Here is a 26201-nt window from a genome sequence, read left to right on the forward strand (position 1 = left end):
AAAACGCCCGTATACTTAGGCTTAGTTGCACGTTAAAGAACCTCGGGTGGTCCAATTTTTTTTTAAATGCTCCACTAGGGCGTGCCTCATAATCAGGTCGTGCTTTTGACTCGCACAAACAGAATTTAATTTTTACTTTAGCGGAGTGTAACGCGAATAATAGACAACGTTTACCAACTACGTTTTTTGAGAATTCATTGTCAGCAGCATGCAAGTTCGGAACTAACGAAGAAAACACGATGGGCGCTGTATACAGGAAGTGGAAGTTTCCTTCAGATGAATGTGCTAATCTAAACATAAGAGCCTCTAAATATATTGAGCATATTCTTTAAACCTAACTAAACAAGAACATTTTGATATCCATGTGTAAAACCCATTTTTGCTTTCGACAGCCTACGGAAGCCTGGACGAAGCATGACTATTCAAGTTTCACAGGACGAAATGTTTCAGCTGATTTATTGCGTGCGCTGGTCGCGATGACGTAGTCGTAGGTCTCCAATATTGCGTGGTAGTGTTGCCATTAAAGGTGCGACCGATAGGCCCCAATGAGCAACATATGTTTGTGAGGTGCATTGGTTTCTCACCTGTCGAGTGATTGTCGACACCGTGGTAGCGTACCGTCCTTTAGCAGTGCATCGGTAATCACGAATCATCGGCATCAGCACCTGCGTGAAATACCTTAGGCATTTCACACTGCAAGACTCATGTTCATGAGTCTGGCGTGAGTAAGGTTGTTTAACGAATAAATAGGTTTTTGATGAGTTGTCATATCTTGTACACGTGAACCTAATCAAACGTGAGCTTTGAGGTGCCAAATCACGTACTCATTACAAGCTATGCTGTCGAAACGTCAACATTGAGGTTCGTTTTCCCTTATAGGTTGTGTCTCTCCTAATGCAAAGCTGTTTTCTTTCGCGCTGTTTCGTCATTCTCACTTTGCACACGTACAATTTGTATCTCGATAACTAGAGCACCTTCACACTATATGGCAACGCTGCCGTATTTGCTGATTTGGTTTCCTAGTACAGCGTTTCACAACATATATTGTGTACACTATATACCCGTAGTTCTATTCTATCCCACACAAGGAACTGTTTCTAGCTGTCCAGGCATGTATTGAAAAGAAAGGCACCATTTCGTTTCAGAATTCTGTGGGCATGTCAGTTGAAAATTTCATTAGGCTTCTGAAGTTTTATCTTAGTTCCACGCTTCTTCAGTTTGATGATAGGGTTTATGTTCAGAAGAAGGGCATCTGTATAGGGTCCTGTGTAGCCCCTATCTTAAGCAACATTTTTCTTTCGGCCGTTGATAGCGTTTTGGACAGCATGCTTGACAAACAGAAGGTTTTGAAAGTATTTAGATATGTAGATCTACTTAGCTTAGAAGGTTCTGAAAGTATTTAGATATGTTATCTACTTAGCTACCCTAAAGGTTCAAGTGCCCATTACAAAAGGAAAAGCAATACACAAATATTGCGGGATACTTAGAAATACATCAGCAAAAAGAGACCAAACTAAAGTGAAGGTACTTAATTAAATTGAGTAAATTATGGGCTCTTACGTGCCAAAACCACTTCCTGATTATGAGGCGCGCCGTAGTGGAGGACTCCGGAAATTTCGACCACCTGAGGTTCTTTACCGTGCACCTAAATATAAGTACATGGGTGTTTTCGCATTTCGCCCCCATCGAAATCCACCAGGCCACCAGGAAACTGTAAACGATATGCTAGATGTTTTTATGAAATATAGCCATGGTTTAGAATACACCTTTGAACTACCAAAGAAGAATAAGTTACAGTTTTTAGACCTCGAGCTCAGCCTGGGGGCTGAAGTGCACTGGAAGTACCAACCCCGAGCGCAGAAAGAGCTCTTGTCTTATGAGTCAGCCCACTCTAAGATCGTAAAAAGAGCGATAGCCACGGGGGCATTGGAATCGGCTGCCAGGAAGTCATGTAAGCATGCCATACGAAGCAGCTTCCATCAGCAGATTGAAAGGCTATAGGAGGCGGCGTTTCCACAGACAGCTATAAGTTCTGTAGTAGAGTGCCTGCTCCAGAAGATAAAAGGGAAAGCAAGAAAAAACACGCAAGAACAAACCAGGAGATTAAGACCTGTAGTCGTACCGTACTCTCACAGCGTAGCCCACAACCTGAAAAAGGTCGCGAGTAAATTCAAAGTCCCGGTTGTTTTCTCAGCCCCTTCAAAACTTGCTACATTGTGCGCCCGCGTTAACAACCAAAAAACAGAATGCGCGACCTGCGGAACCCAGCATACCAATCCACTTGTCAGTTGCAAGGAAGGGGTAGTTTATCAAATTCCGCTCTCATGCAAAAAGGTTTGCATAGTACAAACGGGGCGGTGTCTAAATGAAAGGCTCAAAGAACACGAAAGGTCACAGGAAAAAGGAACTGGTTCCGATATGGCCACCATTGCAAAGACTGCGGGTGTAAGCCTCGCCTAAGAGAGACCGTCATTCTGGACAGAAGTCGAGACAGCGTGGCCCGTGAGCTGAAGGAAGCCTTCCACATTAAAGGGAAGGGCCTTGAATGCGTAAGCGAACCATCGAAAATTCTGTATAAAAGTGACATGTCATTTTTAGAAGCCCATAGTTAAAATTGAGCATCTTGCTGCGCCGCCTGCGCCTGGTGAATATTCGTAATCTTCTAGTTTTTTATGGGGTACTCCCTTACGGTGGTGTTTGTGTATCGAGTAACCATTATCATTTATAGTCATTTGGCCCTGTGCACCTCGTGTCATCTTCACGAACATCACCTTCACAATCGTTCTATCGCCTTTTGCCTAGTTACCCTGTGATGTTTTGACAATGCGCGAGTTGCGCCGCCAAATTTGCGTATATATATTGTGTGTTTCCGTCATTAAAGCATCAGTTGTTAGTAAGCACTCGTCCGTGTCTCTTCTTCTTGTGTCGTCTGCTTGGCGCTATAGTACTTCAGTAATTGTGAACAGCCGGATTAATCTCATAACTTATTTATCTACTTAGCTACCCTAAAGGTTCAAGTGCCCATTACAAAAGGAAAAGCAATACACAAATATTGCGTGATACTTAGAAATACATCAGCAAAAAGAGACCAAACTAAAGTGAAGGTAATTAATTAAATTGAGTAAATTATGGCCTTTTACGTGCCAAAACCACTTCCTTATTATGAGGCGCGCCGTAGTGGAGGACTCCGGAAATTTCGACCACCTGAGGTTCTTTAACGTGCACCTAAATATAAGTACATGGGTGTTTTCGCATTTCGCCCCCATCGAAATGCGGCCACCGTAGCCGGAATTCGATCCCGCGACCTCGTGCTCAGCAGCCTAACACCCTAGCCACTGAGCAACCACGGCGGGTTAAAGTGAAGGTACATTGCATAAATAGTTATTACACAATAAACGAAAACGAAAAATACAAAGGATGGAAGACCCGGTCAATGAAGCATTAAAATGTTCAACTGCAGTAAACCAGCAATAACGAGGTGACAATACAGACTTCCATACAACCTCGAGAAAAAGAATTAAACAATCAGTGCAGTCATTCCGTTGAAGGTAGGCAGAACTTGGCTTTGATAGTTTGATGCTTTAGTATAAGTGATATCTTTTTAGTGTTTTGTTTTTATACTGTGTGAAAGGTCAGCATTGCTTGTTACTGCAGAAGGAGACACAGCTTGAACATGGCGTTCAAAAAAGCTCCCAGAAAAAAAACTTTGTCACCTGACATAGAGCAAAGTGCCGGAGATATTATCTCACGGTACATCAAATTATAAATATATTTTACACAAAATGCTGTCTTTGAATTTTAGGCAGCGGATGTTGCTGATGTTCTAACAATGCCACTATCCCGTAAGGAAGTCATCCTATAAAGGACTAATTTGATGCCTTACCCTGTACTCTCTCACGGTTGTTCTACAAAGTAGTGTTAACTGTATGCCAGATGATGAAAGGATATCCCACCTCAAACCTCTTAAACGATGTGTGAGCGTAGGACTTCCTTTCTGTACCGGAACGATACATTAGCCTTTATTGTTTTTCTCGCAATATTTTGGAAAACAATAAATAATATATTTTAAAAATGAAATGTTTTCTTATTTGAATGTTTGCGTACATGGTATAACACAGTGTTTATTCGGGATACGTTTGAAGAACAGTCAAACAAGATCAAAGGTTTTATCAGGTTTCTTTTTCCTGTGGTATTTTGCATGTGACACGCATTGTCATTCAGAGTTGAAATATTCGGGATATCAGTTAAGTGCGTCTTGGAAATTTGAGATCTGCTTCTTAATGTATTATGTGTGCATTCAACTGTGCATTGTGCATGCGTTTGTTTGTCTTTGTTTCTTTGTTTGCCCTGTTTGAAACTTGAGAAAGCTGTCCGTATTATTAGTGCGCCAAAATAGCATCTTTTTAGTTTACGTCTGAGCCATTTTACCTCATTTACATTCGTTCTGTATATACGCGTCAGGTCCATTGCCGTCGAGTTGCGTAGCTTTCACCTAATGAAGCCAATAACTGTAGAAGCTCCAGGAAGTGCTTTCTTTCATTCAATGTAAATAAACTAATTGAATAGTGGAAATGCTAAAGTAGCTTTCAAAAATACTCATTTCAAAATTATGCGATTTGATATTTTGCGCAATGAATACCTGTTGAGCATCTAAGAGAACATATCTAACGTTCATGTCTAATTTTATATTTTCTTGTTTCTTGTCTAGTGAATGATATTCTAGTTAACAAATACAGTTTTGATGGACATGATTACTTAAGCTACATGAATTATTTCTTAAGCGTAGTTATGAAAGGCCTCATGCAGCTCCATTTTTGTTATTGGAAAATATGGTTTGCCTGAAATCTCATTGGTTGTCTAAGCATGTATTCATTACCATTTAGGTCAAACCTCATTGTCTCAACCCTATCAGTGTTGCGCGCAATTATTAGGCTTGATTACTTATGCACCGATATTCGTTTAACTACCTTTGTCGTAGAACCAGGCCACTACGCTCAACGATGAAGTGTGTACGCGTACCAGCTGCATTGAGAACAGTGAAGAAAGCATTGACTGATGTGTATGCACCCTACCAGCTGACGTCCCACACAGCGGTTCCTCCGAGGACGTGAGTCGACTAAAGGATAGACGGATGGTTCTCAAGGCTGCTGGTGTTGACATGGTCGATGTGTACGTACATCTTTTCGGCACACTGTTAGCAAGAACTTTTTAGGTATATCTGCCCACAGGCATAGGTCTGTCTGCCTTTGTATAACCTATTGCTACAGTATATGTAAAAGGAAAGTTTGTCCAGAACTGGTAAATTGGATGTCCTGGAATTGTGGACGGCCAGCGATGACGTCTTCTCCACAAAAGCTTGGAGCAAATGTAAGATATGGGCTTAGCGCCAAAGTGTAGTGCCTCGGACAATTTCATAGTGGAGCTGTTGGAACCTCGCAGGGTTTCTCTTGACGTGCGCAATTTCGCCGAGCTGGGGGAGAGAGAGCTGAGAGAGAGCGAAAGCAAAAGTATAAAAATAGCATCGTGCAGCCTAGCGGCGCGGCAAGGGTGGGTGGAGCCTAGCGGGGGAGGAGGAGCGGCGCGAACGCCAGCAAGAAACGCGGCCTGGATGCGTGCCCTCACCTGTGGCGTTCGAGGCTCGGGTTCAGGCGAGGCTTGAGGGACGTTCTCCGGCGGCTGCTAGGATGCCTTGACGCCCTCCTTGCCCACCGCTCCGTACAGAGTGGAGACAAGAGCGAAGTCTACTATGGTGTTGGCCACGCGATTCGCGGACGCCTTGGTAAACGCCTTTGGCGGGCGCCACAGGGACACGTTGCCGGTGCTTGTGTGTCTTGTGTGCGGCTTGACACTACTTTACTGGCCTTCCTCCAGCTCCACGGGTCTCTTTTGTTTGGGAAAGCAGAGCCACAAATAATTTCTTTAGAATTTTTTCGGAGGCCGAGCGTCTTGCGTATCTGGCACAGCACTGCATGTTGAAGCAGTGCTGTGCTACATAGTTCGTCTGTATTCGCATATGTTTGTTTCAGCTAGCGGCACTTGAGCACTGCCTAGTTGTTCGTCAGAATTGGGTTTATGTGCTTAGGGAGTGGAATTACGCATTCAGTAGCGACGTTCTTTGTTTTTCGTGAGATCTTCTTGTTCAGTACAGCTATTCAAATTCACCTAAGCCATGAGCTAACAAGCTTAGTTGAGCACTAATGTAAACTGACGCTTGCTGGATTTTTAGGATTGTTTTGTTTTTCATAGCACAATTCATGAATCACGTGTTCTACGTCATGCACGATTTCTTCCTTGAGCTGTGCGATATTGTTTTCTAAAATTTCTCTACGGGCACCATATGAGGCATTGCGCAAGGGCGTCGTCGCAGTAAAGAGTAAACCTGCACACGCCAGTGCCTATAGTTACATACGCAGTCAGTAGACACTACAGTTATGTATAAAGAACGTACTGTACAAACATCGAGCACTACAGGAACAAAATAGAAGATGGTAGTATGCATACTCCGACTACATGACGTCACACTACAGTATGTCAGACTACAGGACATCACACTACGGACAGCAGACTTCAGACAACAAAACGTCAGACAACAGAACGTCCCAAAATACGTCAGACTGAAATTTTCTGTTGTGTTTTTAAACTGGGCTCACGCCGTTTTTCTTCGTTATGCAGTACAATATGAATTGTGGGCTGACAACATTGATCAGGTCTTGTTTCGATGACGATGAAATCCGGAAGAGCGTTCCATAACCGATTGGCACGAGGAAGCGTGACCATTTGAATGCACAAGTATTCTCGGAGATGCGGATAAAGCTAAGGTGATTATGCATTCTGCGTGATGTGCAAGATACGATTTGTAGCCGTAAAAAAAGATTATGTAGCAGCACGAGCGTACTTGTGAAGTAATAATAAAAGTACAAGTCACGACGACTACCTCCGGTACGCAATGAAATATCAAATGTTGTTATTCAGATGCTTGAACCATAATGATAGGTACGTGATATAAAACCCGCGACCCTATTCATTACAGATTCTAGTAAGCTGATTAGGTTGTTATATTCAAGCTAGCTGCCTTAGGCCACCCTTGTAGGTATGTGTCCTATGGGGACAATAATTACAATTTTATAGCTTTGTTCAAGATAAAGCTTGGGCATGGCATGTTGGCTTGCAGGGATCATCTCTAAAGCACACCCTTCATTTAGTAAAATGATGAATCATAGTTACCGGACTTATGCCATTTAGCGACTGTGTATGTGTGTTTACTCAATCATGGTCAATCCTTTAGAATGGGCATGTGCCGCTACGTTACCTACAAAGAACCTGTTCATTTCGTCTACATTTAGATATGTCTCTAAATGAAACCCGTGTGCTAAAATAAAGAGGAATGCTGACATATAATCATAGTAATAATATTTTCCATTAACTTTAACGGAAAATAATATGTGCAGAATGGTGGGATTCGTATTTGTTCTTCGGTTGAACCTATGCTCTGCGACGTATCTTTATCAGAGTCAATCAGCGGGTTCAAGAACGAATTTCTCGTCAACGAGTGTCGCGCATTTTCCTATATGTAGACGACTACCTTGTCACACTTCATCTGCGCGCACAGGATAACCTTGTTGATACCGTTAATTTTGTTCTAGATATATTTGAATCCGCCTTTCGAGGCATCACCTTCACCCGTGACTTGGCCAGGGACAACTGCGTACAGTTCATGAACATATAACTACATTTCGCCGCTAAACACATCTGTTGGTCTTAGAATCTGAACATTTACTAAATATACAGTCAATTTGGCGGTGGTGTTGCTGTAGCATCGTGTTGGGGAGAATGACTGTTAGTGTACATTGTACACGTCCCTGCCCTTTGGAATTTATTTTGCAATAAAACCATCTACAGAACAGAGAAGGCAAATCTTGGCTGAAATATTTGAGAGCTAGCGTTGCGAAGGTACAACATACAGGAAGAAGGCAGCTAGTCACGCTAGTCGGGCGGTGACAAAGCGAAAGTGAGAAAGCAGGATAAGAGGAAACGTGTAAAAGATGAGCTAGCGGAAGAAGTAACTGCGTTCCATGCCTCCCAATGTGGAACCCCCTACCAGTCTTTACAACTCAGGTAATCAGCCTTGTTTCCTTGACAAAACAATCATGACCACAGGCGGGCTGCATCATTTTGCGAAATGTGCAACTGGCCCTTTCACTTTAGGTGCATCTACCTGATTCGCTGTCCGCGTTGCACATTAATCATGAAAACAATGCCATATCCTGTAGAATGCACCGGTGTATTGCACTGGCAGTCCCTCCGGCGAGATATGTGAAATACCAAAGATGTTCTTTGTAATGGTAGCCATATGACGTTGATAGCTTGGGTCTGGCACTTCTGCCACCATTTCAATGCATGTATCGAGGAACTCTATCGCATATCAACGCGATTTGCAGGTTGTTACAAAATCAATGAACCACTCGCTTTACTGCCACGTCAATAAAAAGCACAGCGCATGAAACGCAAGAACTCGACTGAGCATGAAAATGCTGCTAATCCCTCCGGCAGTTCAGCACCTTGGTACAAGGAATACTACAATAAGCTGGCGTAATCCTGCGTGAAAAATAGGCAGAGGTACAGTATAGTCGCTATGAACATACATATGTAGCAGGATGATACAGAAAAGGCAAAACAAATCAAGAATACCATTATTAAATCTCATATATACCGGCATGCAATAAAACATTGTGAAGCACTGGAACTGTAGTTGAATTGCGTTGGAATGTCAAGATGGTTTTCTGCAAGTTTTAAAACAGACGGAAGCGTGAACCAGTGAATATGGGCACTGTAATTATTATGTCTTTCATGACGTTTCGAATACATAGTAGTACGCTATGCGAATTGGGCAATGTAAATAAATACGACGTTTTTTTGCGAAATGAGTTCCTAACTTCCTTATACTACTTAAGCTCACGTTTTGTAATCCGTTTTCCGTCACGTTCACTGCAGAGCGAAGCATTTTTAAACAATTCGATTTAGATTATAGACAAATAATCATTGAAGCCAGAATATCTTTCAAAGGAAAGGAGATGCGATTTGTCCCAATGCAACAGTTGAAGTGTGCCATCCGACGAATTCCTAACGGTTTGCTGAAATGTATATAAGGTCAACTTACTAATGTTCATAGCGTAATTATTTCTCAACAGTTACACACATCAACGCAAATCTCACAGCGGAAGAGCGCCGCTGTCATGCCCTTAGTAAAGGGTCATTCATGAGGAAGGTAACGGTTGCACCGTCGGTCGAACATTAAGTGACCATCTTATAAAGGCGCGATCGCACTATCTTCAATATTCTCCAGCGGTGAGGTGCAAGCAGTCACATCACTCTTGGATGAGCGTCTACTAATGCTATGACTGTGGCGTTCTTCTGGTGTTCTGTTTCAGTTTTTTATTAAAATGTCCAGCAATAATTATGCTGTAAAAGTTACAACCTTAACTCCATACTAGGAGGAGGAGTAGATATTGATGAAAAGAAAGGAGGAGAGGTCGGCCTGGAGAGCGTGCCTCTAGCCTGCTACTCCTCACTGGGGAAAGGGGAAGTGGGAACTACAGGGAAAGGTAGGTGGCGGGTGATTATGCTATGATACAATGAGATACTATACACACGTTTTCCAATACGCGGATGCCCACTGTAGACGCGATACACGTAAGAATAATCTTGTCCGCGCAATAGGTAATCTTCTTGTCACACAAAGTTATTGCGGAAACAAATTTCGCAGTGACTGCACGTTTTACGGGTTCTAGAGGGGATCGTCTAAACCAGTATCATTTAAAAAGTTCGCAAGGAATGTTATGGCACGTTGGGCACAGTCAACACTCGTCCACGCACCCAAAAGCTCGAGAGTGGGACAGACGCTACAGTCAGGGTCCCGTGCTTGTCTAATATTGTGAAGGTATCGGTGGGTGTATGCCACACCCAACCGTAATTGATGAGTGTTTCCTGGCCTCTCCGCAACCGAAGTGGAAGCCGGAATTGCAAACCATCGTCGTCTACGGAGGCGCTTTTGTCGTGTTCGGGATTGTCCCAATGTCGCGCCATAGAAGTTTTGATGGAGTTATGGAACAAGGCGTTAATGTCATACCGGGAAGAATGAATTTTTATAATGGTTCCGTCAGTGTACGCCTTTTTTGCTTCCGCGTCAGCCTCTTCATTTCCAGCTATTCCACTATGGCCAGGAATGCACTGCAGCACGATGGTATGCCCGCGATGAGACGCCTCAGCAAGCAGAGACAAGATGTCATAAACCAGAGGACTATATGTGGTTCTGTCATTCAGATAATTGCTGATGCGTTCCAGTGCTGGTTTTGAGTCACAGAACACTGTCCACATCTAGAGACTTTGCTGCAGCATGCAGCGAACTGCTTCTCGAACTCCGGTGAATTCAGCTGCTGTAGATGACGTCCTGTATCCTATCTTGAACCGCTGTGCGATTCCCTTTCCTGGTACCGTGTAGGCCGCCGCGGAAGAGGTCTGTGTCACAGGACCATCTGTAAAAACATGTTCGTATTACCCATACATATTACCCGCACGTGCCTCTGCGAATAGTGCCCCCAGTAGACGCACATCGTGGTAGTCCTAGGCAAATTCTCAGTGCGCGAGCCTGAGCACTTCAAGTGTGCGTACAGCAGTTGCACTAACCCGAGAAAGTACAGGCGCACTGTAGCGGAAGTAGCCAACAAAAAGTGCCTGGTAGAGCTGCAGAAGAGATGATTTAGATGGCCCCCACGATTTTCCAGACATATGTCGAATTATCTGAGTAAAGCTGTCCAGCTTTTTTTCTTAATCCAGAGAGGTGCTTCGACCAGGATAAGTAACGGTCGATGATGACTCCCAGAATTTTGTAGTGCGTTACTGAAGGTATAATACTAACTCGGTGAGACGGTTAGGAGATCCTCCTGATGCCCGGTTCCGTTATTTTACTGGAAAAATCTGCTAATATTTTCTTTTGAAAGAGGAAATATTATTTGCAAAGTAAATTTTTTACATAATACATCAACTTGTTTCGTCCTATGTCACTATTAGTGATTGTAATCTAGATAGAAACATTACGCAACCTGAGCTTTCTTATTTCAGGCATTTTCAACGCATATTGTGACACAACCTGTACACATGAAATGGGCAAGTTACGTCACATAGGAGGGTACAGTAAAGGCTATACAATAAATTATCTCACGATTGCCACGCAGCCATCGTAGGTTCATGTAGCCGTGCTTGAACTTGAAGGCTACCTGCCATTAGTTCTTCTCAGTCGGCCCGATTCCACTGCTTTCGTGCTATCTTATTTTGTGTCTTTTTGAGTAATCTAGTGCCACTGGGTACAAGGAACTTTGTATATCTGGGTTTATAACTTTTCATTCCTCGCCAATGAAGTTATTATTGCCATGGGCCTCTCGATGGGGGCGAAATGCGAAAACACCCGTGTACTTAGATTTAGGTGCACGTTAAAGAACCCCGGGTGGTCGAAATTTCCGGAGTCCTCCACTACGACGTGCCTCATAATCAGCAAGTGGTTTTGGCATGTAAAACCCCATAATCAAATTAATTGCCACGGGCCTCTAGGAATGTGTCCGGGTAGCCAAACACTGAATGGCCGCACTGAACAAGCCGGCATGGCAAGTAGCTGAGTGTCCAGGAAAATGTGACGTAAGAGAAATTGCGGATAAAGCGTGCGTTTGGTACGAAACACCTGTAGGTTTTAAAGAATCGCTAAAGTAAGTAAGTTAACATTTAGGGTTTGAGACAAACGTTTGCGCCTTTCTTACGGTATAACTCGACCCATGAATGTAGCGTGGAGCCGTTGTCATTCTTGTGCTCCTATATTTGTTCGATTCATTTTGTCATAGGAACGGACGACTACTTGGAACAATCTAGTTCATTCATCGGACATCTGCTGGTAATGTGACATTGATGGCCTCGCAGAAGGAAGATGAAGATTTGCACCTCCAGAGATTGAGCGATTGTTTCTACGCCTATGAGCTGTCATGCTTCGTGTCACTTGCTTTCTTTTAGAACGTATCGGTTCTGAATTTATGAGCCAATTGTTCACAAGTGTTACGTAATTTCGCACTACACCTGTGAACAGCCACCGACAATGTCTTGTGCACCATCTGCAAAACCTTTTGGCGAGTTTGAAAACTCTGTATTTGAGAAGGTTTGCCCTTTCGCACGTCTTCCTGTGTGAATGTTTGGAAAAATTTTTTAGAGGATTTATAACTTCATCACCCACTGACCAAGCTATAGAAAATAAAACGCCATCAGCAATGACCAAACGTCTTTCGTAGATTGGTTGATTTGGTTGCTTTGTTGCATCGGGCGGACGACGTTTCGGATTGTATTCCGTGTGAAAACGACCTTCAGTGCGTTGTTGGGCCTGGTATGCATATTGAACTACAATGCGTGCGTCACAGAGAGAGAGAGAGCAAATCATAAATGAAAGGCAGGGAGGTGCGTCAGGGTTTTGGAGTTGTAGGGCACCTTCTCGCTGAAAGTGCAATTTAAGGGTGTATTTTGCAAAGGTCTTTTTTTGATGCCTATATGAGAAATGTACTATTTACCCTAAATTGTTTATTTCTGTTGCAGTTTCTCTACTCTCTATGCCTTTGTTGTGTGTTTCTACCCAACCAGTCGGCGCCTCTACCCAGTCTTTGAAGTCCATGTCGTGGAGGTGTCGTACCTGTTCCTTCACGAAGTTATTCCAGTATGCAACAGGAAGCACTTTATTCTTTGCAGAATGGTTGTTGTAGGGTAAACTTCGGATTCCGCTTGCTTGTGGATCTAAGGGTTTTGCATCGTTAAGCTATTTCATGTTATTGGAATAAGGTTCTGGAAACCAAACAACGTCATTTAATTAGACATCTCCGCTTAAACGATGCAAACAGGAACAAACCACGCAGAATGTGCGCTTACTTTCAATTCGAGTACAAGTTCAACTCCAAAATTAGCGCACCATAAAAAGCGTTTCTACCGTGCAGCTTCTGTGGAGTGCTAAGGTCACAGAAGCAATGTATACCCAACTAGTACCCCCAAAAATGTATATTCCTGTAAGAGACCACTGCCTTTCCAGGGTTGCTGAGAGAGCTGGCGAAGAAAAATCGCGCATTTCTTCTCACAAGTTGTATAGATTAAGCACCGCTTCAACTGGCGCAGTCACTTTATCTGCAATCTACGCCTCTAATTCCGTTGGATATATAATCGTTGGATTCTATTTTCAGAATCTGGGGTGAAATATGACGCTGCCTGTTGCCTGCTGCAGGAATGCTGGCCCTTACATTTGTTCGGTGATTTGGGCTGCGTAGCCTAGCGATGTTGCCTGTGGTGTGTAATTTCTGCTTGCGTGCCCATGACAGCAGTTATAGTGTTTGTGTCGTTTGTCTTAATGGTGAAGATTGTTAGCGAGTAGATTGAAGAAGCGCTTTTTCAAAGTCATTCTGTAATTTTGGTGCACGCGATTGCACCTTAGACGTAAGGCAAAATGAATAAGGTAGGGCAGGGCGGTGGTGGTGAGAGGGTGATTTGTTTGTGGGTCTGGTGGTAGTGTGCTGCAACTGCAGGCGGGATAGATTTACATTATTGTGTAGTCGGATCGTGGCATGATTCCGTTCACAGCATTGCAAACGCTTTTATCCTGAAACAAGCAGCCGCGTCTTACCGAGCGATGGCCCAAGCAATGGGTCAGAGCACCAACGCCCTGGCTCCGGTCTTTGTGAGGACCCGGGACTGGCTGCACTCCCGATACTGCTAGAAACCCCCGCACATACTTGGCACCAGGACGTCATGTTTTTGGGCGACGGCGTTACAGAAAAGTTCTCCTATAATTGCTGGCTAATTTATTCGCCCGAAATCGCACCTTAGATATATCAGCAAGGCAATGTCAGGGAAAGGGACCAGGTGGCTGGCGCGCATTTAGCGATGGCTGCGTCTTCTAGCTGCAGGAGTGTTTGATTCATTATATCTTTTGCTAGGGAGGGGACGGACCCTAGTTGTTTCCATTTTCATTTTCGCAAATGTGGCACTGCATCACGGGCCAATTACTGCCATTCGGTATCGCAGCCATTCCCGTGATCCGAGGTAGATCACGAGAATGGCTGCAATATCGAATGGCAGCAACATTTAGTCTTCTTGTGGCCCGTGTGCTGGTTGTAATCCCGAGACCAGCTGCTGCTCAGGGGCTGACTAAGAACTAGTGACTGGCAGCAGTGCCTGCACTCAAGCGCCTCCGCTACATGGTGTTTCTTCCGAGTAATTTGAAGAGCTTACTTATAATCTGCTGCCAATATTTACCGATACAGAAAGCGCTTTAGAAGTATCTGCAAAACGATATGATGGGAAGGCACTGAGTGGCTGACTTTGGGGTTGTCGTGTGTTCTCGCTCTAATTCCTTTCGACATTGCTTTGCTGAATATGGGCAGCGGCATCTGTCGTCACTGAAAATGGCTTTGATCCCAGGGCTGGTAGTAACTCCTTGACTGGTTGTGACCCGTGGGCTATCTACAACCACGAGACCAGGTTCCCGACTCTGGAAACAACCGCTGTACTGGTCGTGGACTGTGGGCTGGCTGCAGCTCCGGTATGGACTTCAAGCCTGTGAGTGGGAGCATGACCCGGTGTAGTTGCGGCCGCAAGATCAGGTATTATCTGGCGACTGGAAAGCTCCTCAATACTTGCTACGGCCCTGGGATTGTGTGTGTTGCTGAGACAGGCAGCGCCTCTTGGCTGGAAATGACGCCTGGACTGTCTGCGACCCCATGACGTCGTGGTTACGATACTGGCAGGGCCCCTGGACGAATAGCGGCCCTGAACTGACAGCGTACCCTGGACTCTCTGCAGCCCCTGAACTGGCTGAAGACCTAGCACTCTATTGTAATCCAAAGACTGGCAACTACGCCCGGACTGGTGGTAGTGGCCACTGGACTGGATGCAGGCCCGAGACTGGGTGTGGTATTGAGACAGACAGATGTGATGTGAAAGCTAGCAGTGCTTCATGACTTTCAACGACATTGTCGCACGGTTTCGCCCTGATCCCTAGACTCACTGCGGCTCCAGATTTCCCGTGGGCCATAATCTGACTGGGAGCTCAGGACTGTCTGCGATTCAGCCAATGACATTGATTCCGAAGCTACCTGTAATCTCGAGAGTGGCAGAAATTCAGGAACGCGCAGCAACCCTTGGGCTTGCGGGGGCCTCGGGACGTGCTCCCGCCCTCCGAATGACTGCAGGCTCTCGTCTGACTGCAGTTTTCGGACTCTTGGCGACCATAGAATTTTTGACGGCGGCTGCTGAAGCAGCTGCGCCCTGTTTTTCATCCGAATGGCGTTTTTATTTAGTAACAATGGTAACTGTGTTCTTAATCACTAGAGTTCTGGATTGGTTTTTATTATAGTGTTCGCGATGCAGCATATACTGCCTATCAGACTTTACCAACCCGATAAACTGTCTTGTGCACGTTGCCACAATTGCAAGGATTGTACGTATGAGGATATGTGGTGTGTACCTGCTGTTTCTCCCTAGCCTAAATATTTGCCATCCACACTCGAAGCCTTTCACATTTGACGCTTGTAGCAAGTCTCAGGCTTAATCACACTAAGGTCACAAAGGAGCACCATTATATATCTGCACCAAACATTATCTTAAAGGTAGCTGCCATGTTATGAAACTTACCGATATCGCCAGCAATACTGCTACAGCTTAGGGCTTGAAGACATTTCTTGAGTTGTTTGGTAGATGTATCGAACTGCAGGTCGTGACTCGGACATAATAATAATTTTATATCAATACAATAGAGATTTTAAATTATCTCTTTATTTTTTGAGGGCAATATGTTGTAAGGATACGTATACGGCCATTGAAAAGCAACAAGCCTTTGTCGTAGAGAAAGTGTTTGGTGTGAAGCATTCTTTTCCTTTTCTTTCTTGCATTGCCTTTAATGGCGGCTGGTGTCTGGGCTGGTATACAAAAAATTCAGTCACTGGGTGTAGCTGGCCACGTGTCTCTGAGTATGCGCGCGCTCTTTGTCCCTGCAACATTATGCCTACACGTCACAGATCATGTGTACGAAGAAAAGGCAAGAAGTGAAGTTGGTAAAATAAAATCAAAGTCCACTACAGCGAAGCTTTTCGCAAAGGAAAAAACCTGAGCTCAGTGCATGCGTGAAAGACGCCGTAGACCCAAAGGAGCGTTGAGTGGAGCATTAAGTTATATATCTAGTCTTAACACTAATAGTGTCCTGTATTTCTCCAGATTACTTTACTTTAAATGTACCGCACGCTTCTTGGCCAATCCTTCATTGTTTCTATGTCCGATATTACATAAATCATCATCATCATCATCATCATTACCATCGACAAGTTTTTGTTACGCGGTGTCACAGAGAAATATTATTGCCAGGAACGACAGAGGGTAACCGGAGCTGGTGCACTCTGGTCTGATTCTCTGCAATGGGAAAGAGGGAAGGGGAGTGCAAAGTGTCTGGATGCATGATGATGAGAAGATAAGCTGTGAGGGCTTACGCATATTAGACAGTCGGTCTACTAAAGCTGCTCGTCTAGTTTCCTGCCATGTAGGAACTTCGACAGAGTTTTAACTGTCGGCATTGAAATCGTAGTGTCGGAGTATGAGCCAAGAATAACGTCCTACGCTGTGCAGAAAGTAACAGGATAGGATTGGAATAAACTTTATTTGTCCAACGGTTATCGCTTCTGGTGCCCAGGGCTGGGTAACAGAATATAAAAAATGATTTTAAGGTCGTCATTATCATCATTTTCCTGGGAAGCGCGATACGCTACGATTATGCTTGGCCGCTTTGAGGAGCAAGTAATCCCATTTCCACCTACAAACGCTGACAATAATGGCAAGGCGCAAAGGAAACAAATTGTGTCTAATGGCTTGCGAAATGCATTTGTAAGGCAAAATATAGCAACCAATATTTCGGTCGTATATGATAAAACTGGTGCGCATTCGTGTTGATTTGAGGCTGATGCAGGCCCTATATAAAATATTTGCGTCCTTGCTTTATGTTCGCCCCATTACGCTACTTTTACCTAAACATTGCGCTGCATATTGGTAATTAGTACTATAATTGTGATGATTTTATTGCAATTGATCTTTAGCGTTTCATCTAGATGCTACTCGGTTTACCTTTGATATGATCGAAAAAGCTTCGTTTATCACCAAACTCTGAATTCCGCGGGATTTTCCAATTTTCTCTCGTTTCTGATGTTTACTCAACTGTCTTGAGCCTCTGCAGTGACGCCCGATGAACAACAAAATGTGGCCTGAAACGTTTGCATACTCCACTGGAACAGGTGATTAGGCATTCCGCTTGGATATTGGGTTAAGCAGCTTGCAGTGAAAGCTTAGAGCATTTCGAGGCTCAGGGACGAATTCTGAGTACGTTGGTAAATGCGGAGTCCCGGGCCTTTAGTCCCGAGCGTTAGGCTTACAATCGAGCCTTAGCGTTTGCTTGGTTTTTGCGGATGTCGTCGCAAAGAGTACTAGTGCTCATGATACATTGTTCCGCTAGCTGCAAAAACGCACCAAGGCCTTTCTGATAAAGTTGTAGATGGGCTGATCCATGTCTGAAGGTTATCGAATGACAAAAAATGGTTAATTGGAGCCATTGATTTGAGCAGTTCAAAGTTACGTCTATACTGAATATGAAGTAGCAGATTCAGCCTGTTTTCTTGCTGTGTTGTGTTCGTATATAGTGTGAAAATGGGAGATATCAAGTATTGCGTTAGCAGGGAGGCAACAGAAAAAAATACAGTTTGTAGCTTTGCACGTTAGCGGCTTTCAGCGGAAAGCTTGAGTGTTTATGGCACATACAAACCATTCCAAAATTAATATTGTTGCCACAAAACATGGATTGGGGGGGGGGGGGGGGGGTCCCTACGAGGTGGACCGTCCACGCTGGAGTTAATCCAATGCGCCCTCAAAAATATAGAAAAAAGAGCAAGAAGAAACCAATCAAAAACAACCTATAGGAAACTAAAGAACAGGGGAGCTTGAGATGACTTATTCGTAAAAACAGCGAACAGAAAGAAATACAATGTAAAGAATGCTGTGCAATGAAAATCTATAAAAACGAGTTAAATTACAAGACCTTCTTCTACCATGGGGGCTCTGCGTGATTCGTTTTCTTGCTGATGACTATGTCCGGCGGTTCCATATGAAGCGATGGCAGCGGAGTTTCTATATAGGCGAATTGTGAAAAGCGCTTCCTTGCATGAGGTCATGCGCGCAACAAACAAGCTGGAGGGTCGTACCCATGCCTCCGCTGCAGTGCCTGCCATTATCCAGGTGCTCTTTCGCGAGTAGAAATACATTTTAAATTTATTATCTAAGCAAGCCTTCGCCCTTCTACAGTTGTTTCACTCATTTGTTTACAAGTAAGCAAATCCCCACGTTCTGCTGCGCACTCAGTTTAAACACGACAATAGTCTTCTATTCAGTGCACTTTTGGGCCTCCATCAGCTTTACACTGAGCAAAACATTGTTTGGCAGGCTTGCCTTTTTGTATGACTTTTACCCTCTATGGGAATTGTCCAGAAACCCTGTTTGACACATCCTTAGGTAAATGTGCAAAATGTGGATGAACAATTTCATGATATCAAATGAAAAGCAAAATACCAAATGTTTAGAAATCCATCAAGAAAATTCACCTTTATCGTGATAACATTTCTCATTAGGTAAGGCATCTGTATATGGTAATGTAAAATACAAAAGGCTTCCAAGGACAGTACCGGCCATGACAAGTTATAACCTCAGTAAAATTATCCGTTTGAAATGTTTGTGCAATTGATAAGAAACAACCGTGTGGTTCGAAGTAATGGATTGCCTCATGACCTGAAAATAGCCAGGAAGGACAGAATGCCTAAGCAACTCTGTACAAATTTACAGTGTAGAGAAGAAGACAATAGTTTTTCGAGTACGGTAGAGGTTGTTATTCGAATGCAACAGTAGATGAGAGAATTAAGCTAAAGTGATTACGGACGACTTAAATATTCCTGCACGACTGCCCCTCTCCTGAATTTAGCAACGAATGACGAAGGATGAAAATGTCGAAGAACCTTACCAAGGACAAATGAACGAAGAAACTCGACAAAGGACTTATCAACACAAGAGAGCCACTGAGCACCACTCTCGCCAAATTATCTGCTACTTTATTCAGTATTATTCCTTGTTGATATTTTACCCAGACATACCTAAGTAGGGTTACCTGTAAGGCTACCAGAATGATGTGGTTAAAGGATGTGTGTTCTGCAGTAACAGATGACCATGAAGTATAAAACTCGTTAGTATAAGTACTGCTTCCATTGGTGAATTGGCATCTTCGTTCACAATGGGCTCCTTCTGTTGTAGACTTCTTTTTGCCTTCTCTGTAACCTTCAGTTTAGTTATTCGCAACTTCTCTTCTTCCGTGTTGTTTTGCTTGTATAGTGGGACACGTAGTCGGAGGCCTATTATAATTCTGGGGAAATGGCTAAAAACAGCCACTTTCACAGTGGCGCAGGGAACACTGGAGGTCCTACTTAAGGCGTTTAAAAGTGTTAAGGTCTTATGAACTGCTCGACTGACGCCAGATGCACCTGAATACTACGTCCTTCCGGTGGCGGAGAATGTTTTCGAGATATCGCTGCAGTTCGTGCCTGATGCAGTGTGCCACTGAAGATTTCCCTATCAGCGTCGAGGTTAAACCTTCTCAAATAAGAAAAAAAATGGTCTCGAATCCACGCTGTGAAAGTGGTTGGATAGCGAAGCTGTGAACGACAAATAGAACGAGCACCGATTGTGACGAGGCGCCGACGTTTTCTTTTCGCGCTCGTGTGTAGTGGCCCATACCCTGTCACCCAAACTGTGTCTTGAGTAATACATAAGCAGCGAGCCATTAAAATCTTGGCGGGGTGGAGGAGTTGTGAGCGAGAACCAAATACATCTTGTTCATGATGTATGATGGATGGCTTGGGATAAAACGAGTGCTATATATCAATCGAACGGCTGTTCGAATACTGAAGACATCCCGTCAGTTGGCTACAAGGGCTGATGGGCCTACTGCCGAGATGCCTGGCTCGTTTGTGCGCCTGGGCCTTTTGTGCTCCCACATAGCACTGTTATGTTGATTCCTTGATATGCCAATTAGATATTGAACCTTGGTATTAATTGCAAATACCCATCTTGGGAAACTGGGCAAGAACATAGTAGTTCAATATAATTGTAAGAAAGGGAAATGTATGCGTATGTAAACAAAATAATAAGATCATGGTTAAGGATGTCTTTAGATTGAAGAAAGAAATGAAAGCAAATATACGTTGAGTCGAAATTGAATTTCTGGAGAGATAAAGATACCTTAATTTCTGAATTAATATTCGAAATTATGTTGACCTTCAAGTAATGCCCAGATTTGCGTCGCTAACCTTCCTGTCGCTGTGCAAAGTGTCGATTCCCCCGCAGATAGCTAGTTTTAAACGTTTAGGTTATAAGGTCATATAAGAAGGTGGACAACAGTTTCTGGGGTTCGTTTTTGCATATTGGAATATTTTTTACAAGCAAGTACAAAATGACATTTCATATTCCCCACAAGAGAAGCAGTGCGGTTATAGGAACAGACCAGCCATGTGTAGATGAAACTTTAGAAATGAAATTTGTCAACGTAGCCTAGTGATTGCGACTTCAAGTGTTCGTGTTTGACAGAGTTTACTGTTCCGGTTATGTGACAAGTGCTCAAAATATGGGAGTTTATTAAAGAGGAGGCTTAAAATTTGCAAAGCACCTCTTGCCGCTTAAATCTAATCCCTATGAAAAAAGCTAATGCGGTTCGAATTCTATTCTGCGACGCGCCCTGCGAATCTTCAAACTTCATCTTCCTTCAAATCAATAACATGAGTTAAATGTGGTGGTGCAACTTCATGCGGGATCACAGAATCAAATGTTTCTATTTCTATTAGAAATTCCGTAAGGAACGTAGAGTGACATGGGCGCAGGTCTGCAACTGCGTTTCTTTGCTTAGTTTCAGCTCACGGTCGGCCATCTCGCAGGAGCGGCAAAGACGAAGCGGTTGGATAGGCGTGCGCACGTACCCCGCGCAGCACCCGCGTTCGAAGCTCGTGAACCGGCCAACGGCCCATTTTCCAGCCCGGAAGGTAAGCGAACGGACGCACTTTTCTATCCTCCGCCTTTCTCTTGGGGAATCTCGATCCCTGCCGCCTTGTAGCAGGCCTAACAGCCTACCGACACTGCCTTACGGTGTCAGAAATGAGAGGCGCTGGGCAAGCGTTCCGATAGGCTAGCTTTCATTGTTCGCCTTTGCACTCATTTATGGCATCTTCGGCTGGTCGTTTCGGAGCGCGATCGCGTTGCGTTCGGCTTTTCGTTCTCAGCCGTCGAACGCTCTTGGGCACTCCGAGCCCTGGGTGGTGTGTTCTGTAAGTATCCACCTAGTAGGCATGCCCATTTCGTCGACTGATGCTGAACATGTGATTGGCTGGAGTCATGATTGGCTCCTTCCGACGTGTACACCAGCCCAGCCAATCAGAACTTGAGCTGCAGACGAAATGAACATGTCTACTACGTGGACACTTGCAGCATACACCTCCTGGCGTTGGAGAAGTTGTCGAGATTTGGCCACATCTTCGGAACACAGTCCCCGCAGTTGGCAACGGCTGACCGTAACCGTTGCCTCCTAGCGTCTCGCGTTCGCCATTAGGCATAGCTGATAGCTATGGGTATAATAGTATAGGTACAAACGGATGGTTGTTTTGTTAATGTGCTTTCGCATCTGCCATTGCATCCTCCCAGAGCTAATTACACGTTTGGCTTCCGTGCTTGTTGACGGCCTGTGTGTTCCAGGAACACCGAATCTGCCCGACTCGTAGCATGAAGGCGACCAGTCGAAGATTACATTAGGCTCCGCGCTTACGCTGCCGACTGGCTCGGTGTTGGTCTATCGGGATTAGGTGCCGTGTTTTGTAACGATTAGAAACACGTGTGTGCTTTTTATAGCAATTAGCTACGTTTGGGTGGATCTGTTTTCTTTTATTGTATACTTCCCCCCACCTTGCGGGTTTCCGCAGAAATATTACGTCAAACCCTTGCCTTTGCTTCGAGTTGATAAATTCGACTTCGCTCTACCATTTGCTAGTCGCCTGGGGCGCTATAACGTGAAACTATTCCAAACTTTTCTATTCCAATTCGGCAATCGACCCACCGCGATTGGTCAAACTTTTTTTGGACCACGCCCACTTCACCTGTTTGTCACGCGATGTCACGAAAACCGCGATAGTTCCCCATCTGATATGACATGTACACACTGATTGTGCATAATTTGACCGAACAAAACAAAAATAGCTATCTCTTGATTCGACGGCTCTTTGCCTTTAGCCCTCGGCTATTGGTGAAAGTTTTCGGGCTGCGTCCACTTCACCTGCCTCTTACGCGACGTCAGAAAACCGAAAAAACTTAGCGCGTCAAAGGGACGCGTATGCGTTGAATATGCGTTAATATGCCGAACACAACTGATTTTTCTCCTGAATAGTCGCAGGCTGCCCCTGCGGCTATTCAGGAGAAATTTAGGAGTAGCCCGTGCTCGCCGGCAGGGGCTACCCGCTCCTGCCGGCGAGCAGGGCTTTTTTTGCGTGTAATAAAACTTCTTGCGTGGCCCTGTAAAGTTTTCCAGAACTTTCGGCACGTTTACGACCTCGTTCTGCCAACGCTTCTTTGGTGAGGATCTGTTTTAGCGTCATTCTTAAGCTTCCGTTCCATGCCGCCGCGATTGTCGACGAGCCACCGCAAGCTAAGAAAGCGGAACAATCGCAGACGCCGGCACCACCCTCTTCATCCGGCTATCGATATTCTGTGCAGTGGCTCAGCCCCATGGAATCCTTCTCCACTTGAGCATGCTCCTCGCCTCTTGTGAGCCAATTAGACAAGACGAGCCGCTCAGTGCAGGCGATGCTATTCGTTTTTCAAGCAAACAAAAGTGGGGAGCATTTAATTGGTGTGGTCAGACAACCCTGCGGGTGACCGCCCGATGCTTGCGTCGGATAAAATCATATTGGAATAGTTTTACGGTATACGGCCCCTAGTTACCTCAGATGGTAGAGCGGCTACCTCGGAAAAGCGGTGGTCCCGGGTTTGATTTCGGACTAGAGGGAACTTTTTTTTGTTTAATTGCGAGACTTTTCTTGCGAGGAACCCGTATGAACTTCTTTTGTAGCCCTTAACTAGTTTTTGGGTGGATGTCTCATTTTCCCTTAATTACTTTTCCCTACCCTACGGATTTCCGGGGAACTAGTACGTAACTCTTCTCTTTGCTTCGAGATGTTGATAAATCCAACTTCGCCGTAGCACCCGCTAGCTCGCTGGTTAGCTCAGATGGTAGAGCGTCTGCCCCGGAAAGGCAGTGGTCCCGGGTTCGTGTCCCGGACCAGGACGAACTTTTCGACTGCGAGGCTTTCGAGGAACCCGTATGTTGCTTCCTTTGTAGCACTTAGCTACGTTTGGGTGGATATCTCATTTTTCCTTTAATAATTACTTAGGATTAGTTTCACCTTTGCCTTGTTTTCGGTGCTTCGCTTTTGGCTCGTACATTTCAGTAGCGTCATGGGTCCGCTGTTAATGCCGTAAATTTATTACTGCCGTCATTTTGAGGCGATGGAAATACGAAAAAAAGATTACGAAACAAGGTGGTAGGTTTTCGAACAAGGCTAAATTCTGGAATTCCGTGCAGCGACAACGCCTGCGATATTCAATATAGTTTTACCTACAACCTTTGTGCACCTAATAAGGCGAGCTTAGACAAGTATGTGTCGGCATGCGCGCCACAGATTTACTGTCACTGCTTTGTGCAAACGTATTGGTACCGGAATTATCGCGCAGCAACTACGAAAGAAAAGTTCATATTTTAGGACCGTTGCAAGCGCTCGTTATATGTTGTTTTAGCATCATTACTAGTATAGTGTATTTCAGCAGACACACCATTGTGCAAACTTTCGCACGCGCTGGCACGCCATGTCCTTCAGAGACCTGACACAGGATTCTGGTTGGCGGTGTTAGGTGGCACACATTGTTCGCAGGGTAGCGCGGAAAAGGAGCCCCGTTGCAGTAGGCACCGCTTATGTAGAATTAGTCGCGATACATTGTCACTATATTGCCGATTTTTTTTTTTATTTCCTGAAATCAATCTCATGAATACTGGGCATTGATGTTCAGGTGCTCCCCTGCCGTTAGCGTGGACGACGGACAAAGCGCTCGCCCCACCACCTAGCTGACGTGCGTTGCCCGCGCTGCTATCACCCTTGCCCAACAGCACACGAAGACTAGAACGAAGTAAGTCGTGTTCATTTTCTGACGATATATATATATATATATATATATATATATATATATATATATATATCGGGGTCGTTGCATGGAGGCGTGGATTGCACCTTTTCAACTTTAAAAGCCACAAGTAGAACAGCGATATACTGTTCGTTGAACTGCATGCTTACGACCGCATGACTGCAGTGGCTTGATTTTATACACTTGCTACATTGCAACGATTTGCTTAGTCTACAATATACGAACGTTTGAGGTGACCGAAAGGATATGCAGCAAAGTAGTGTCCTCGGTTAGATGGCCTGCGATGGGGGATTCGCGATAACACGGCAAGCTTTTAAGGCGTTTCCATTCCTAAGTTTCTTCACGCGCTTTCCGGGGCTCTGTATCTATATATCAATCTTTGTATCGAACCGTTTTCCCGCCAACCTTGATCACTGTGCAGTATATGGTCGAAGTGTTAGAAAATCGGGCTAGTGTCTTGACCGAACAGGGTTCGAAACCAACCGTCGGAGCAATTTGAGCCACTGAGTATGTTTCAAGGTGAACATACGCACCGCTCTTCAAGAACCTTTTTGCTTTCGATAGCTGTCATTATATATATTTTTTCAGCTGACAAACGCTGGGCATACAATGCGCGCAGACTATCGTTTCTGTTAAGTATTACGTAGCTACGCGCCGTCGAAAGGTCTCAGATTTCAAACCGAACGCCGTCTTCCCTTCTCCTCGCGGCCGCCGCACTCCAAGTTGGAGGATGACGTACAAGTGCTACCGCGCCTACATACACGTATTCGTGCTGTGACGTCGCTCGGCGTGATAGGTGACTTCGAGAAATATTTAAGGCAACATCTCTTATTTGTGTAATATGTAGCTAGAATAGACGAACTAAAGCTTAGAGGAATAACAAAACTCACAAATGAAATGTCTTCGTGTTCTTGTTTTACTTCACACCGCAGCAAGGGAGATGTACTTCCCTTTTTTCTGCTTCTTCCCACGTCGTGCAGTCGCGTGGCTAGACAACAGAAGTATATCGTTTTCTACCCTGTTCAAGCGGTCGATCATGTTTTATGAACCGCTTGCGTCTGCCCGAGTATTCGGGCAACACTAACTTATACAGTGACTCTGAGGAGGTATTCTGTGGGAGTCCACTTAGTGGACTGTCCATTTCGGCCGCTGCTGATTGACTGGGGCCGCTCCTTTCTTCCTCGCTCGTACAGCTGCATCCAATCAACTGCGGCCGAAATTGACAGTCCACTAGATGGACTCCTGCAGAATACCCCTACAGGTGTCCTCGTGCACAGCGTGCAAGATCGTGCCCTGTGCTAAACGAGACAATCAGAACAGCTCGCGCGCGACGTCATCAGTGGAAGTGAGCCGCGCAGCAAAAAAAAAAAAAAAGTAAACGAAAAAAAAATGAAGGCGGGGCCCGTGACGTATGCGTTAAGCGATCCTCGAGCTCCGGTGTGGGAGATCGCAGGGAAGGAATTTTACTGGCGAGGGCGAGAAGGTGCAAGTGGAAAGAGTGTCTCTTGGCAATGGCTCTCGCCTCTTGAAATCATCTGAAAATTTCGTGCGGCAGAACGCTTCCTAGAGAGCTCGTTGCAACTTCCAGCTTATAACAGAAATTTGAATGTGCCGTGCTGAGGGGCCTTTAATGGAACTCTTCGACGCTGACTTAAAGCACTGGATAAGACGTGATGGGTTTGTGTTTGTCTTTATGGACCTCTTTGATGCCAAGTTGTCTCACTGGGTATCAGTCGGCAGGTAAAGGCCTCTATTTTTAATTTAATTTAATGTTAGCGAAAACGTGTGTTGGCAGCCACTAACCCGGGCATATCTTCCTTTGT

At 44.7% G+C, this 26201-nt stretch overlaps 1 long non-coding RNA gene across 1 annotated transcript in view; it reads right to left on the bottom strand.

Moving 5' to 3' along the window:
• Window positions 1-26201, bottom strand: part of LOC129384120 (uncharacterized) — a 269966-nt gene that overhangs the window by 80879 nt on the left and 162886 nt on the right. The gene's annotated exons all lie outside the window — the stretch shown is intronic.

The sequence above is a fragment of the Dermacentor andersoni genome, chromosome 9 (genome assembly GCF_023375885.2).
Source record: "Dermacentor andersoni chromosome 9, qqDerAnde1_hic_scaffold, whole genome shotgun sequence".
Lineage (NCBI taxonomy): Eukaryota > Metazoa > Arthropoda > Arachnida > Ixodida > Ixodidae > Dermacentor > Dermacentor andersoni.